Source organism: Myodes glareolus, chromosome 3, assembly GCF_982192425.1.
Source record: "Myodes glareolus chromosome 3, mMyoGla1.1, whole genome shotgun sequence".
NCBI lineage: Eukaryota > Metazoa > Chordata > Mammalia > Rodentia > Cricetidae > Myodes > Myodes glareolus.
In genome coordinates, this window is record NC_142028.1 from 75918172 (window position 1) to 75932228 (window position 14057).

General features: G+C 46.3%; 1 long non-coding RNA gene and 1 pseudogene across 1 annotated transcript; one reads left to right on the forward strand and one right to left on the reverse strand.

Annotated features, from left to right (window-relative positions):
* The first annotated feature begins 2239 nt into the window (after positions 1–2239).
* Positions 2240–5634, forward strand: LOC148122704 (uncharacterized). Its single transcript, XR_015737513.1, has 2 exons — positions 2240–3157; positions 3424–5634. It is a non-coding gene; the product is annotated as an uncharacterized LOC148122704 (long non-coding RNA).
* A 4991-nt stretch (positions 5635–10625) lies between these two features.
* Positions 10626–11032, reverse strand: LOC125410827 (large ribosomal subunit protein P1 pseudogene; annotated as a pseudogene).
* Between the last annotated feature and the right edge of the window lie 3025 nt (positions 11033–14057).

A 14057-nucleotide genomic window follows, 5' to 3' on the forward strand; every position in this document is an offset into this window, starting at 1 on the left:
CTTACACTAAAAGCTTTATCCCCCGAGGGAGCACGGTGATCCACATCAGAGACTGAACTGGGGACTGAGGCGCAGCTCAGAGGACAGACTGCTCGCCCTGCATCCATTGCATTGCTGCACTCTGTGGAGGTGGAGGCGGAAAGATCAGAAGGTCATCCTGGCCTACGTGAAACACTGTGTCAAAAAAAAAGAAAGGAAAAAAATTAAAAAGGAAGAAAGGAAGGAAGAAAAAGAAAACAAATCCAGTGGGCTGTGGGTGGTCCATACCACCTTGATCTCAGCACTAGGCAGGCAAAGGCAGGTGGATTTCTGTGAATTCAAACCCAGCTTGGTCTCCATAACTAGTCCCAGGACTAACAGAACTACCTAAACCCTGTCTCCAAAAACAACAGCAAATAAATAAGTAGCTAAACAAATAGACACATAAGAAAACAGCCTTGCCAATTCACCTCCTCCTTCTTCAAATTTATTTATTTTTATGTGCATTATTGTTTTGCTTGTATGTATATCTGTGTGAGGGTGTAAGATATTGGAGTTACAGACAGTTGTGAGCTGCCTTGTGGGTACTGGGAATTGAACTTGTGTCCTAAGAGGAGCAGCCACTCTTTACTGTTGGGCTCTAGTGTCCAACATTTGGTTCCCTGACCGGGAATCGAGTCGCTCCCAGACACACTCTAGACCCAGTTGGAGGTATAAAGAAACGAGCTCATTTTTATGTCTGTCTGTTTGTGTATTATGTTTCTGTTTCTGTGTAATTGTGAATAAGTAATTTTAAAATTGTACTTGCGCAGGGTCTGTATTGAAACAGGGCTAAGGGAAGAGGCAGATGTGTCCTGAGATCCCTTGCCCTATCCCTGAAAGACGTTTCACAGGCATTTATGGGAGGAAGGGGCGACCAGGTCGCCCTAGTCTCCAGGAGAGGTGTGATCCTCCATCTGTATTTTTGGATCTGCTGCCGCGTGGCTTCTGATTTTGAGTCTATGTCTGTCTTTTTGTTCTTATGTATTTTCAGTTCTGCACCAGAGTGGTGGTGAGAGCACCAGCTTCTGGTTTTGAGTTTGTGTCTATCTCTTTGTATTTTTGTTTTTGTATGTCAGTTTGTCTTTGTTAAATCTACCTGCAGGAATTCAGAACCTGTCAATGGCCCCCTGGCCATCATCAGTTTTCCTGATTCTGAAAGCAGCCCCGCAGCTGGAGGAGGCGATGTGATGGCTGCCCCTCCCTGAGCCCTTTGTCTTCTCTCTTTCCTGTACAGGAGAGAAAGAAACCCAGAATCCAGGCACCTCCAGTTCTTCCTGATACCCAGCAGAGCATGGTAGACTTCTCCCTCCTCCTCCCCTGGAGGAAACACTTTGTTCCTGAGGAGCCCCGCTGGTCGGGCCCTAGCCCTGAAAACTTCAGCACTCAGCATCATATGCTGGGACAGGGGAGGGACGTCCGCTATGGAGAGAGTGACTTCCCAAGCATTTCCCTTTTGCTCAGTAGCAGGTCAATTACAATACTGCTTTTTTCTGCCTCTAATCTTTACTTATAACCCTTCTTTTTCTTGGGACCCTCAGACCATGACCGGGCTTATAGAATCTGTTCTGGTGACCATCAGCCCACTTGGATGATTGCCAGCAGCTCTTACAGGTGCTCCTAACCACAGAGGAAAAACAGTGAGTTCTCTTTGAAGTTTAAAAGAATGTCCCAGGAGCTGACAGCAGGCCAACCCAATCACCAAACAATAGAGGACAAGACTCCTTCCCTCTGACTTGACCCAAATGGGACTTCAGTACTCCAGCTGGTAGGGAGCAGCTCCGTCTTTAATGCCAGATTCTGATTGGCGGGTCTAAAAAGGGGTTTGCAAAGCACCCTACTAATTTGCTAATTTGGCTAAGGTAAGAGCAATAGTACAGAGTTCAGGATAGCACTCCTGCAGGCAGATCGCCAAGCTAATGTAATGATGTCATTTATAGGTCAGTCAGCATCAAACATTTGTAGCAAGTTGCAGAGAATGAAGGGACTGCAGAGATGCTCCCTCCAGGACTTAATAAAAGAAAAAAATTAGACAGATAGGGAGGCAACAGAAGACGACAGGTGCAGAGACTGTGCACCTCAGAGTAGCCCCTGAGTGGCCGAATACGGACTTAAGCTGCCACCACCTGGGCCGAGTTAAAAAAAAAAAAAAAAAAAAAAAAAAAAAGGAGGAGGAATGGCCTACAGGGCTTTGGACTCCAGACACTTCCCAAAGCAGCTGCTGAGCAAAAGCGGTAGGAGAACAGCGCCGAATGCAGCCGGCTACTGAAGCAGTGCTCTGCCCACCTGAGAGGCCTACGCAGTGGCCACCACCGTGACAGTACTGAAATTCCCCCGCTTGCTTACGCTGTGCACCCAGGTGTCTGATTCTGGGGTGTAGGGGGGGAAAGGGGAGGGATTCCCCTTCGCTATATCTAAAACATTTGACTATGGACTGAGTACTCTATGTTATCAATGAACCACCTTATAAACTGTAGATCTGGAATCAAAAGCCTTTTTGTTTTCACTCCCCCTGCTGTTTCCCCTGCAGGGAAAGCAGGCAGCTCTCAGCCTTTGCCACCTCGCTGGGCAAGGCCCCTGCAGACAGCAATGAGCCAGGTGGGAGCAGCCCCACGGTAGCAGGCCAGGCGGGCGCCAAGGGCGCTTCAGGCTGGAGAGGCTCAGGCAGGCTGGCGGATGCCCCCACCTCACCGGAGTTTGGAACAGATCCAAGGCCAGCAGCGCAAATTCAGTGGCCTATGAGGCGGAACCGCAAGGAGCGGAGCCCGAGAGCTAACCAGAGCCGCACAGCAAAGAGGGGCAAGGAATAGCAGCCAGAGTCCCTGGCTGGGAGAAGGCCGAGGAGCCCACACCCAGCGCCGCCACTGCCACTGCGGGCAACGACCCCTCTGTCGCCAGACTGAGCAGGAGGAGTCCTGCACGGCCCGAATAAGCGCAAGCCTCCTAGTCAATGGAGGTGGGCTTCTGAGAGGCAACAACTGGTGCCACCCCGATGAGGAGGGGCGGGGGACACGGAACTAACAGTCTTCTTAAAGGTTCATCGGCCTTTTGATACGAACTACGGATGGCAGAGAAACTTTTTCTTACCAGGACTAAGAAGATCAAAGAAGAAATCTTCCTAAGGTTTGGCCTGCCCAAGGTAATCAGAATTTATGGTAAAACTGCCTTGTTGCCCAGAAAAGTCAGGACATGGGTAAGACTGGGGAAAATTACATTATACATATAGACCTCAGGACAGGTAAAAAGGAATAAAGACCCTAAAACAAATTAAGCCGTAGAACGGGCCTTAGAGACTGGGCACAGCTTCTCCCCCAGCCCTGTTCTATGTAGATCCAATATGGGGGACCCCCCCTTGGCTTCCTAAGACCCCCTCATGACCCATCTGCTCACAAACCCATTCTGCAGGCACGGTTGAAGGCTCTCCAGATCTCCAAGCCCTAGGCATAGAGACCCCTGACCACCCTGACACCGGGAAATCTCACATTTGTTCCAGAATTGACGCCTGGGATATATCCGGAGCGACATGAGAAAAGCGCAGCACCTCACAGCCAGAACAGCAGCTGCCTGCTCATACCTGCAATCCATGTCTCCTCAAGCCCTTGCTTTGATACCCCTGCCCTCACCCCTGATGTCTGTCAATTAGTAGCAGGGCTAGCCTCCTGGGATATCTGAGATGCATATCCCCCACAGCTGCCCCTGGAGGCTGGCAGAAGATTTTCCCCTGGAGAAAATATTCGGGTGCGGGGGTCCAGAACACAGATGCCACTTGGGAAAGCTAGATTTTTATGATGCCTAAAATGTAAAATTATACTTCCCCAAAACAATGCTCCATGTGGAGCACAGGGACATATGACATCTCCCCCACTTGTCTCCCAGGGGCGAGAAATGGGACTGTCTCTATGGATGTCGGAAAGAACTTGGGACATGAGATGGTATTTAAAACCAAGTACTGTCTGACCAGAGCCCGCTGCTGTTGGCCGGACAAGACCCTCCCTAAAGGGGCCCTAATTAGTCCTGCTGCTGCCCGCTAGACTAAGCTACTCTCCCTTCTTCTCTGCTGGCACCTCCCAACACCAGCCAGGGCACCCGGAGATCTCACACCCATTCCAGGTTGGAGATGACACCTACTGCCCTCAAAATGGATGATATTGCAGCCTGGATCCATGCGTCTCACGTCAAGCCTGCACCTCCACAGGATGACCCAGGACCTTCCAAATGAAAGCTTCAGCGCACCCAAAATCCTCTCAAGAAGGCCTGATTCTGCCAGGCTTGCTGATCTTTGCCCTGATGTTTATACCTTAGAACTTAACCTGGACCCTGACTAACTTTGAGACTGGGCAAGCCTTAAGGCTAGCCACTGGAGTTCATCCCCTGAATACCTGGTTCCCCCAGCTAACTTTTGACCTATGTGTTTTAGCAAAAGACTCTTGGGAGGATACTGAGCAAACCCCCAGAAACTCTTGTCCTACATGCAAATATTCTAAATGATATATTTGTCTGGGGGGGGAAGCAAATTCTGTAGTACGGGGGGGGGCCCTAAAGTATTTTGTTATGCTGTCTGATGATGTAAAACCAATGTCGATGTCTCCTGGTTGGGGGTTAGCAAAAAGCACGAAATGGTTAACAGGCAATACTTGGGGTTTACAGTTGTATGATCCAGGAAGGAAAGACATAGGAATTCTGCTCACCCTGTGAATTGTTGTAACACCTCCCATGGCCATGGTCCTAGGGCCCAACCCAGTATTACCTGACCAGGGCCAGCTAGCCCCTGCTGAGGTAGCCCCCTTTGCCAGGGTCCTGGGCCCCACTCCTAGTACTAAGAACCCTTCTTCAACCCCTGCTTCATTGCTGGCAACCTCTAATACAGGCCAGCAACTGTTTAGTCTGATAATGGGAGCCTTTTTCTTTGCTAAATAGTACTGACCCCAGCTTGATACAATCTTGCTGGCTATGCCTGTCAGCAGGACCTCCCTATTATAAGGACATAGCCTCATCTGGCAGTTTCAACCACATCAGCTCTCATATGTCCTGCAATTGGGGACAAACCTAACTCTCCCAAGTCCTAGGACAACAGGACCTAATGCCCTCTATTGATCTATGAGGACCTAAAACACTGATTTGTTAATTTCTGTGTACAGATCCAATTAGTCCCCAAATTTACTAATATCTCAAGATTGAGATATTTGACCAAATAAGAGGAGGGAATGTAAGACTTTAAGACAATTCTGAAGCCATTTCTGACAATTCCAAACCCTCTCAGCCTCTGTGCCTCAGTGCTTCCCCTCCTCCTCTGGGAACCAAGGACCTAACAGCTGCACATGCACGTACTCAGTTCCTGAACAATTACCCATACACGTATGTTTTGACTCAGTCCCCTGGGAAACGGGGTCAAAATGACCTCTTACCTCATCTGATCTGACAATAGCTCTCCAGCCAATTATTGGTATTAGCCCTTTTCGAACAAGCCAATCATAATGGTCAAGGAACAACCCCTCTTGTTTCTATGGGGCCTTCTCCTTTAAAAGTAGACTGTACCAGTTAGTCGGGGTCTCTCGGCTTCCTGAATGCTGAGGGACCCTGTCATGACAGAATTAATAAAGTCCTCATGCTTTTGTATCGGCTGTGGTTTATGAGGTGGTCTCTGGGGGCGACTTCTTCTCGGGTTGGACACTAGAGTCCAACAGTAACCACTGAGCCATCTCTCCAGCCCCCACAGTCACCTTTCTCTTGAGACATTCCCTTAATGTGTTTGTTTCTAAAGAAACAGCAATGTAAGAGTCAAAAGCTAAAAGCGTCTGTGAACAGTCAGGGACAGGGGAGTTTAGTTCCAAAGACAAGTCCTCAGTGGGAAAATCCGAGGAGACATGTTGTCCCATTAAGTGTTTCTGTTGAACACACATTTCACCACCCCGCTTTCTGAGAATGAATCCTTCCCATCTGAACCCCTGGGGAAGCTATTCAAAAAGACAAGAGTCAAACAGAAGAGCCAGTTCCCCCACAGACCCTAAAAAGGCCCTAGGAGTGGGAGTTGGGAACGAGCGCCACCTGGTGGCGGAAAAGTGTACTGCATAAAATTTCTCGGTCTGAAAATCTTGGCGGATCGTCAACAAACCAGAGAAATTTTTTTTAAGATCACAAATCTTTTTTCTTTATTATTTCTGAAGTTTTGTCATGCACAAATTAGATTCATGTTTAGACATTTTCTTTTTTTAATTAATTAATTAATTAATTTGTTTGTTTATAAAAATTTCCACTTCCTCCCCTCCTCCCAATACCCTACCATTTCCCCCACTCCTTCCCCCCCCTCTCCTCCTCCCTCTCCAGTCCAAAGAGCAGTCAGGGTTTCCTGTCCTGTGGGAAGTTCAAGTTCCTCCCCCCACCTTCCAGGTCTAGGAAGGTGAGCATCCAAACAGACTAGGATCCCAAACAGCCAGTACATGCAGACGAAACAAGACCCAGTGCCATTGTAAATGGCTTCTCAGTCAGCCTCCATGTCAGCCACATTTAGAGACTCCGGTTTGATCACATGCTCGTTCAGTCCCAGTCCAGCTGGCCTTGGTGAGCTCTCATTCGATCAGTCCCCTTGTATCAGTGGGTGAATGCACCCTTCGCGGTCCTGATTTCCTTTTTCATGTTCTCCCTCCTTCTGCTCCTCATTTGGACCTTGGGGGGCTCAGTCCAGTGCTCCAATGTGGGTCTCCGTCTCTATCGCCATCCATCGTCGGATGAAGGTTCCCTTTGGTCCTGCCTATCTTGCTCACGTTTTCCCTCCTTCTGCTCTGAGAAATCTTTTTGTAGCCCCTGTGGTGTGTATCAGGGGAACATATTAAGTGAAGAAGCCAGTTGTGCTTAAGTGAGAAACGGAAAAAGGGAAAGTGGTCCTTGACAGACTGGATATCAGCGCAGCTTGTTTCGCTATACCAGCTTTAAAAAGCTGTCATGCAACAGAAGCAAAGCAGAAGTCTTGGTCCGTCATCTTTGGGGAAACGCCCTGAACTACAGAAATTTTTTTTCTGGTCAAATCTCTCTGAAAGTCTCCAGCAGGTCCAGGAGTTTGGAAGGCCCTTTTGAGTTTTTAAGATGTGGGCCTAGGACTTTGAAGTCTTGCTGCAGTGGGGGTGGGTAGGACTCAGTACCTTTGACAGCATGGAAAGGGATCATTTTCAGAGGACTCGGTTTTTGAGTTTAGACCATGATGTGTCTCCATCCGTGGATTACAAACAGTTTTCTTTGACTGGGGCTGTAGCTCGGTTAGGAAAGTGCTTGACTAGGATACAGGAGACCCTCAGTTCCATCCGGGCACTGCATCAACTGGGCGTGGCCAAAAAGGTTTGTCACCGCAGTCCCCAGGAGGGCTAGAAGTTTAAGGTCATTCTTGGAAACACAGTTCAGAGCCAGCTTAGGCTGTGTGAGACTTTATCTCAAAAAGGAAAAACTAAACTTTATATCTTGGAGAAGATGAATTTCAGCAACATGCACCAAGCTTTGTTGTGCCTGCTCTTTAGATTTCAGGGAGCAGCAAATGCTCTGTGATGAGGGTTTGTGGGGTTTGAATGAGAAATGTCGCTCATAGCCTTAGGCATTTGAGCATGCGGTTGCCAGCTGGTGACCCTGTTTGGAGAGATTTAGAAGACTTGACCTTGCGGGAGGGAGGAGGTGTGTCTGTCACTCCCGGTCACGAGAGCCCATGGCCTTGTCTACTTCCCGTCCACTCTCCTACCTTGTGCTTCTGGTTGAGGACGGTATCTCTGTTTCCATCTCAGGCCACTGTGCCTACTGCTGCCAGACTGCCCCAACAGGATGGGCCCTTCTCCTGTGACGCCATGAGCCCAAATAAACTCTTCCTTGGCCTTCAAGATTGGCATCAAATGCTTTTAATTCCCCGAGCCCTCTTGCTGGCCCCTACCTGAAGTTTTTATTGTCTTCCCAGAATTATGGGCTATAATAACTTGAACAATTTCAAAGCACTTGTCCCACTAACGTTTTTCAAAATTTGATCATTTGATTTGTTTCATGTGGAGTGGTGGGGTGCAGAGCTTTTTAACAGAGGAAGGTTTGAACTCAGGAAGTATCCAGTACCCATCTGGACCTATCTGAACATCTTTTAGATATTAATTTTCTCTTTCCAAGTGTGATGTTTCTGTTTATTTTTGTCAATTTGACACAAACTGGGGTCATCTAGAAAGAGGAAATGTTAATTAAGACATTGTGTTCATGAGATGAACCTGTAGGCAAGCCTGTGGGACATTTTCTGGACTGCTGTGGGAGGGCCCAGTGCACTATGGGTAGTGCTACCCCACACATGCAGTCCTGGATTATATAAGGAAGTGGGTTGAGCAAGCCATGGGGAGCAAGCAACATTCCTCTGAGCCTCTGTTTCAGTACCTGCCCCCATTGAGTTAAAGAAAAAGAAGGGGGGGGTGCTGGAGAGATGGCTCAGCAGTGAAGAGAGCTTACAGTTCTTGCAAAGCACCCAGATTCAGTTTCCAGCACCCACATGGCAGCCCACAACCACCCGAAACTCCAGCTCGCAGTGATGGCCTGCTCTCTTCCAGCCTCTGAGGGATCCTGCACACACGCGGAGCACATAAATTCATGCAGGCACATGTGCATGGGTCTAGAAGTGACAAATGTTTTTTTAAAAACAATAACAGAGGAAGAGGAGAGGTGGAGCAGCAGCCGCTTCTGTAAAGGACGCAGGCAAGTTTGACACCCACGTGACAACTTGCAACAGTCCATAACTCAGCTCCAGGGGATCTGACACCCTCCTCTAGACTTCATGGACACCAGGCACTGGTGTAGCGCACAGATGTACACACAGGCAGCACACCCACACAGAAGTAGAGTAACAGAAAGGCTAGCGTGGTAGGGGACCTGCGGTGTAACAAGAAATGTGTATCTGGTTTCTATCTTCAGTCCCTTTGTCTCTGGGTTCAGAACATCAACAACCCATGGAATTTCTGACTGACAGGAGTATTAGGAGCACATTTCATTATTTATAAAAAAGCTTCTTCTTGTGGCTGGGTGATGGCTTGGAGGTAAAGAGCGCTGGCTGCTCTTCCAGAGGTCCTGAGTTCAATTCCCAGCAGCCACATGGAGGCTCACAGCCATCTGTAATGAGATCTGGTGCTCTCTTTTGACATGCAGGCAAGCATGTAGGCAGAACACTGTATACACAGTAAGTAATTTTTTAAAAAAAGCTTCTTCTCATTAGGTTGTGTGTGTGTGTGTGTACATACACACACACACACACATATATATATACTTCCATATATATATTTCCCTCTTTCTTCCTTCCCTTCCTCCCTTCCTCTCACTCCCTCTTTTCTTTCCTTCCTTCCTTCCTTTTTTCCTTCCTTCCTTCCTTTTTTCCTTCCTTCCTTCCTTCTTTCCTTCCTTCCTTCCTTCTAGATAGCCCAGGCTGACCTTGAACTCACTATGATGCTGAAGACAACCCCCAAACTCCTCCTGATCCTCTGTCTCTTCCTTTTGAGTACTGGGACTACAGGCCCGCACTCCCACCCTTTGTATCCTTTTAACCAGTCAATAGGCAGAAGTAAAGTGTTTCCCTGAGTTTTATGAACCATTTAAACCAGCTATTAAACCCGAGGAGGGAACCGTGAGAACCCTTGATTAGATCTGGGTGACGGCAAGCGCCTAGGGTGTCCTGAAGAGAAGACAATCTGGTGGGACCCCCCACCAAGCACTTCACTTGTTGAGCCTGTGCTAACCCCAAGTGGACAGGGACTGAGTTGCAGGTATCCAGTTAGTGTTTGGAAAGACAGAGAACTGGCCATTTGCGTAGAGTCGCCATGCTGATGTGTGAAGTGTTGTGAGTGAAAACAGTTGAGAGAGCCCTTGGGGAACCGTCCTGTGTTGGGGCTCAGATCCTGTAAAACTGCCACGGAACAATTTACCCTTCTCATGGGAAGACGTGGGATTAACAGACTGTGACAACGGGCTTTTATTTTTCCACAATATTTTAACTTTTATCTGTTAAAAGGCTTCCAAGACCAAAGAAAGCAACTCCGGGAAAGTAATTTATATAAAATTTTATTTGATCTGACACTTGATCTTTAAAGTTCAATGACTTCGAATGGGAAGACATATAGGGGAAGTCATACAATTTTATTATGGAAAATTGCAAACATATCAGACCCGGAGGGAATGGGATAATAAGTCTCCTGACCCTATCGCAGCTTCGACAGCGATCCGCATTTCACTGCTCGGCTTTATGTGCTATCTGCCCACCACCACTTTTAAATGTTTGCTGAAGGTTTGGTTTGGTTTTTGAGACAGGGTCTCACTATAGAGAGCTGGCTATGCTGGAACTCGCTATGTAGATGAGACTGGTCTTGAATTCATAGAGATCCACCTGCCTCTACATCTGGGATTAAAGATATGTGCCGCCACATCTGGAAAACTTGTGCCCATTCCTGGAGTCTGTGATGTTTTGTATTTGTGTATTACAATTAACTTAGACATCTACTTTTTTGCACATTTTTTTCTTTCTTTTTCAGACCAAAGTTCATCTTTCTATTGAGCAGGACAGGCTCCAAAACTACACAGAGAAACCCTGTCTCGACAAACAAACAAACAATACAGATTTAGTAAAGAAAAAAAAAAAGACCAAAGCCCATATCATGATTACACTCCTCAGATTCTTCTCTTTGCTTCTGCTTCTCAGCTGGGGCAGCACTGAGGATGGGGCAGGACTCCAGCAGCTGGAGCAGCTCCGCCAGTGCCCGCATTGCAAATGAGGCTCCCAATGTTGACACGGGCCAGGACTTGCTTTGCAAACAAGCAGACCAAAAAGGCTCGCCATTGACACCAGCTGCTTTAATGAGGGCATTGACCTTATCCTCTATAGGGTCACCCCATCACCGTGAAGGAAGGGGGTTGAGTAGGTGCAGGCAAACGGGGAGACAGTTGCTGGGAGGGCCTCCTTATCCCAGTGTAGCGGGCATTTTCTCAGGAGAACTGAACACTGTGATGGCATCTCAGGAAAAGTCATCGATCATTTTTTATATTGGAAGACATTTAAAAACTGTTTTCTCTAGCCTACTGAATATATTAACAATACAAGATGATCATCTACCCTGCAACACCAAAGTTCCTTACTTCCACTGATAAACTGAGAACCATTGACCAACCTTTTCCATCTGTGATGGCTAATACTGTCACTGCGGTAGGGCCTAGCATCACCAAGGAGATAAGCCTCCAGGCATGCCTGTGACAGGAACGAACCCAGTACACAGAATCTAAAATAAGGTACCGTTTCTGAGCCCGAGACAATAACGGCAGGTGTCGGGGTTCTGTCCCCATTGGTCTGGCAGCTATTTTTGCTCACAGACGCCAGGCTACATTTCTGAGATCCACCAGATCCCACCACAACAAGAACAAAGTCAGTTTCACGGTTTAGGATTATTGGGACAATTAAAAACAAACAATTTTCTTCAGTCTGAGGACGGGTACAGGGTTGTTTAAGTAATGTCTGGCTAATTTTTGGTGATGGTCTTAACAAGGAAGAAGAAACAGGAAGGGGCTCAGTGGGTGGAATGCTTGCCTAGAGGGCATGAAGGTTTGGGTTCTACCCCAGCACTGCATAGCGCCCTCCCGTGGTGGCACCTACCTGTAACCCCAGCAGAAACTAAGGTGGGCTAGCTGGCGGCCAGCACAGGCTGCCCAGGACTCTGTCCAAGAGAAGAGCAAGGGAAGACCCTTGGAATTCATCTTTGTCTTTGGTGAGGCTTTAATTTCCATCTTGTTTTGAAATTCTGAAATCCAGCAGTCCTGTTTGTGGGAAAGATGTTCATGTCATGATTTTGGCAGACTCTGGAGTAGGTCCTTCCAGAGGATGGGGCCACTGTCAAATTCTTCTCAGTTACATTTCTACATACATAAGTCTCAAAGGATAATAACTGTTCCTGCTTCATTTAACAATAGTTAATGTGGGCGGCTTTAATGTTTAGCCATTGAATGTGATGCCTCCTTTTAAGTTCTGAAAGAAAAAGATTCCTTCAGCCCATGGTCTCATTTTACTCAGTGTTTTTTTGTTGTTGTTGTTTTTTGTTTTTTTTTTTTAAACCAGAAATGGTTTTTCGTGTTTTCTCTGCTGCTACATAATACGATTATGTAGCTTTCAATTTTATCTTATCAGTGTGATTCATTAGATTGATGGGCTTCCTAATACTGAACTATCCTTAAGGATCTGACATAAATTCTCTTTTTAGGTTTGTTCTTAGGCCCTTAATAGTTTTTGTTGCTATTGTGAATAGAATCTTATTTCCCATTACATTTCTAATTGGCTATTGCTGGTATATAGGAAAGCTATTGATTTTTGTACATTGATCTTGTATGTAGTCACCTTGTTGAATTCTCTTATTAGCGGTAATAGTTTGTCGATTGATTTTCTTAGGCTTTTCTATGCCGGGGAAAGCAACGCCTGCAAACCTCAGCTTCCCTGCTCTGTGATGCCCCTGCTTCTGACAGCCCCCATCTCTGATGGAATTATCAGAGCACCTGGTGCCATTTTGAGCAGTAGGGGTGGCTGAGGCCAGTCCTGCCTGCTCTCCAGCTCCAGCTGGAGGATGTCTGCTCTTATTCCAGGACTTGTTGCCTTCCTGCTGTTTTATTGTTTTATGTCAGACAACAGCTATTCCTTGTCTAGTTTGTTGGGAGACTTCTTTTCTATTATGTCATCACTGGGGGTTGAATAAATCAAGACAATCATTTTTTATGTTAAATTTATACAATAATATGTTGATCCATGTCGTGTGTGTGTGTGTGTGTGTGTGTGTGTTATTGGGCATTTTTTAAAATAATGATTGTACTGCCATTTTCCATTTATTTATTTTTTTAATGATTTTATTTATTTATTATGTATACATGTATTGAACACCAGAAGACGGCACCAGATCTCATTACAGATGGTTGTAAGCCACCATGTGGTTGCTGGGAATTGAACTCAGGCCCTCTGGAAGAGCTCTTAACCTCTGAGTCATCTCTCCAGCCCCGTTACTGGTCATTGAGCCCAAGGTAATGCACATTCTAGACAAATGCTCTATCACCAAGATATGTACACAGGGCTGATACATATCTTTTAATTAAAAATACTTATTTAATTTATTTGTATATGTGGGTGCACATGTATTTGTTCTGTAGGTGCTAGAATCCTAAATTCACATCCTAATGTTTCATAGCAAGCACATTTAACTTCTAAGACATCTCCTCCATCACTTAAATATTTTTGACTTATTTTTGTTCTCCTAAGGATTGAGCCAAGGGCCTTGCAAACACTGGGCAATGCACACTATTGCTGTATCCCCAGGCATTTTTCACTGTTCTAAATTTTGAGACATGGTCTCACTATGCTGCCCAGGCTGGTCTTGAGCTTGGTACCACAGATAGAACACCTTCTGTCTCAGGCTCCCTAGTAACTCAGATTACAAGCCTGGGTCTCCGATTTGTGCCTTAGTGACGCCCCACCCTAGCACTAGTGGCACACGCCCTCTTTAGGTTTGTTGGGCTGCTCTTTTAATACGCTGCTTAGTTTGATTTGTTCACATTTATTTAGGCCTTTTTTTGTTTTGTTTTTGTTTATCGAGACAGGGTTTCTCTGTAACAGCCCTAGCTGTCCTGGAACTAGCTCTTGTAGACCAGGCTAGCCTCAAATTCACAGAGATCTGCCTACCTCTGCCACCTGAGTGCTGGGATTAAAGACGTGCGCCACCATAGCCCGGCTTATTTAGGCCTTTTGTTTCGTGGTTTGAATTGGTTTATAGCTCTTTCCTCTTCCTGTTATTGTGTATCTTTGGTTTCAAGATACAGAAGGAGAACGTTCTGGGTGGTTTTCTCTCGCCCCTCAGTTTCTTGCACAGTTAACACAAGATGAGAATCCTATGTTCTTCCAAGGTGTTCTTCTCCTTTCTAACCTCTGATATTGACATTGTGTGTGCTAATTTCCTAAGGACACTTTATGATATATTATATTATTTTTTATTATTTTTTAAAATTTATTTATTTTAAGGCTGGAGAGA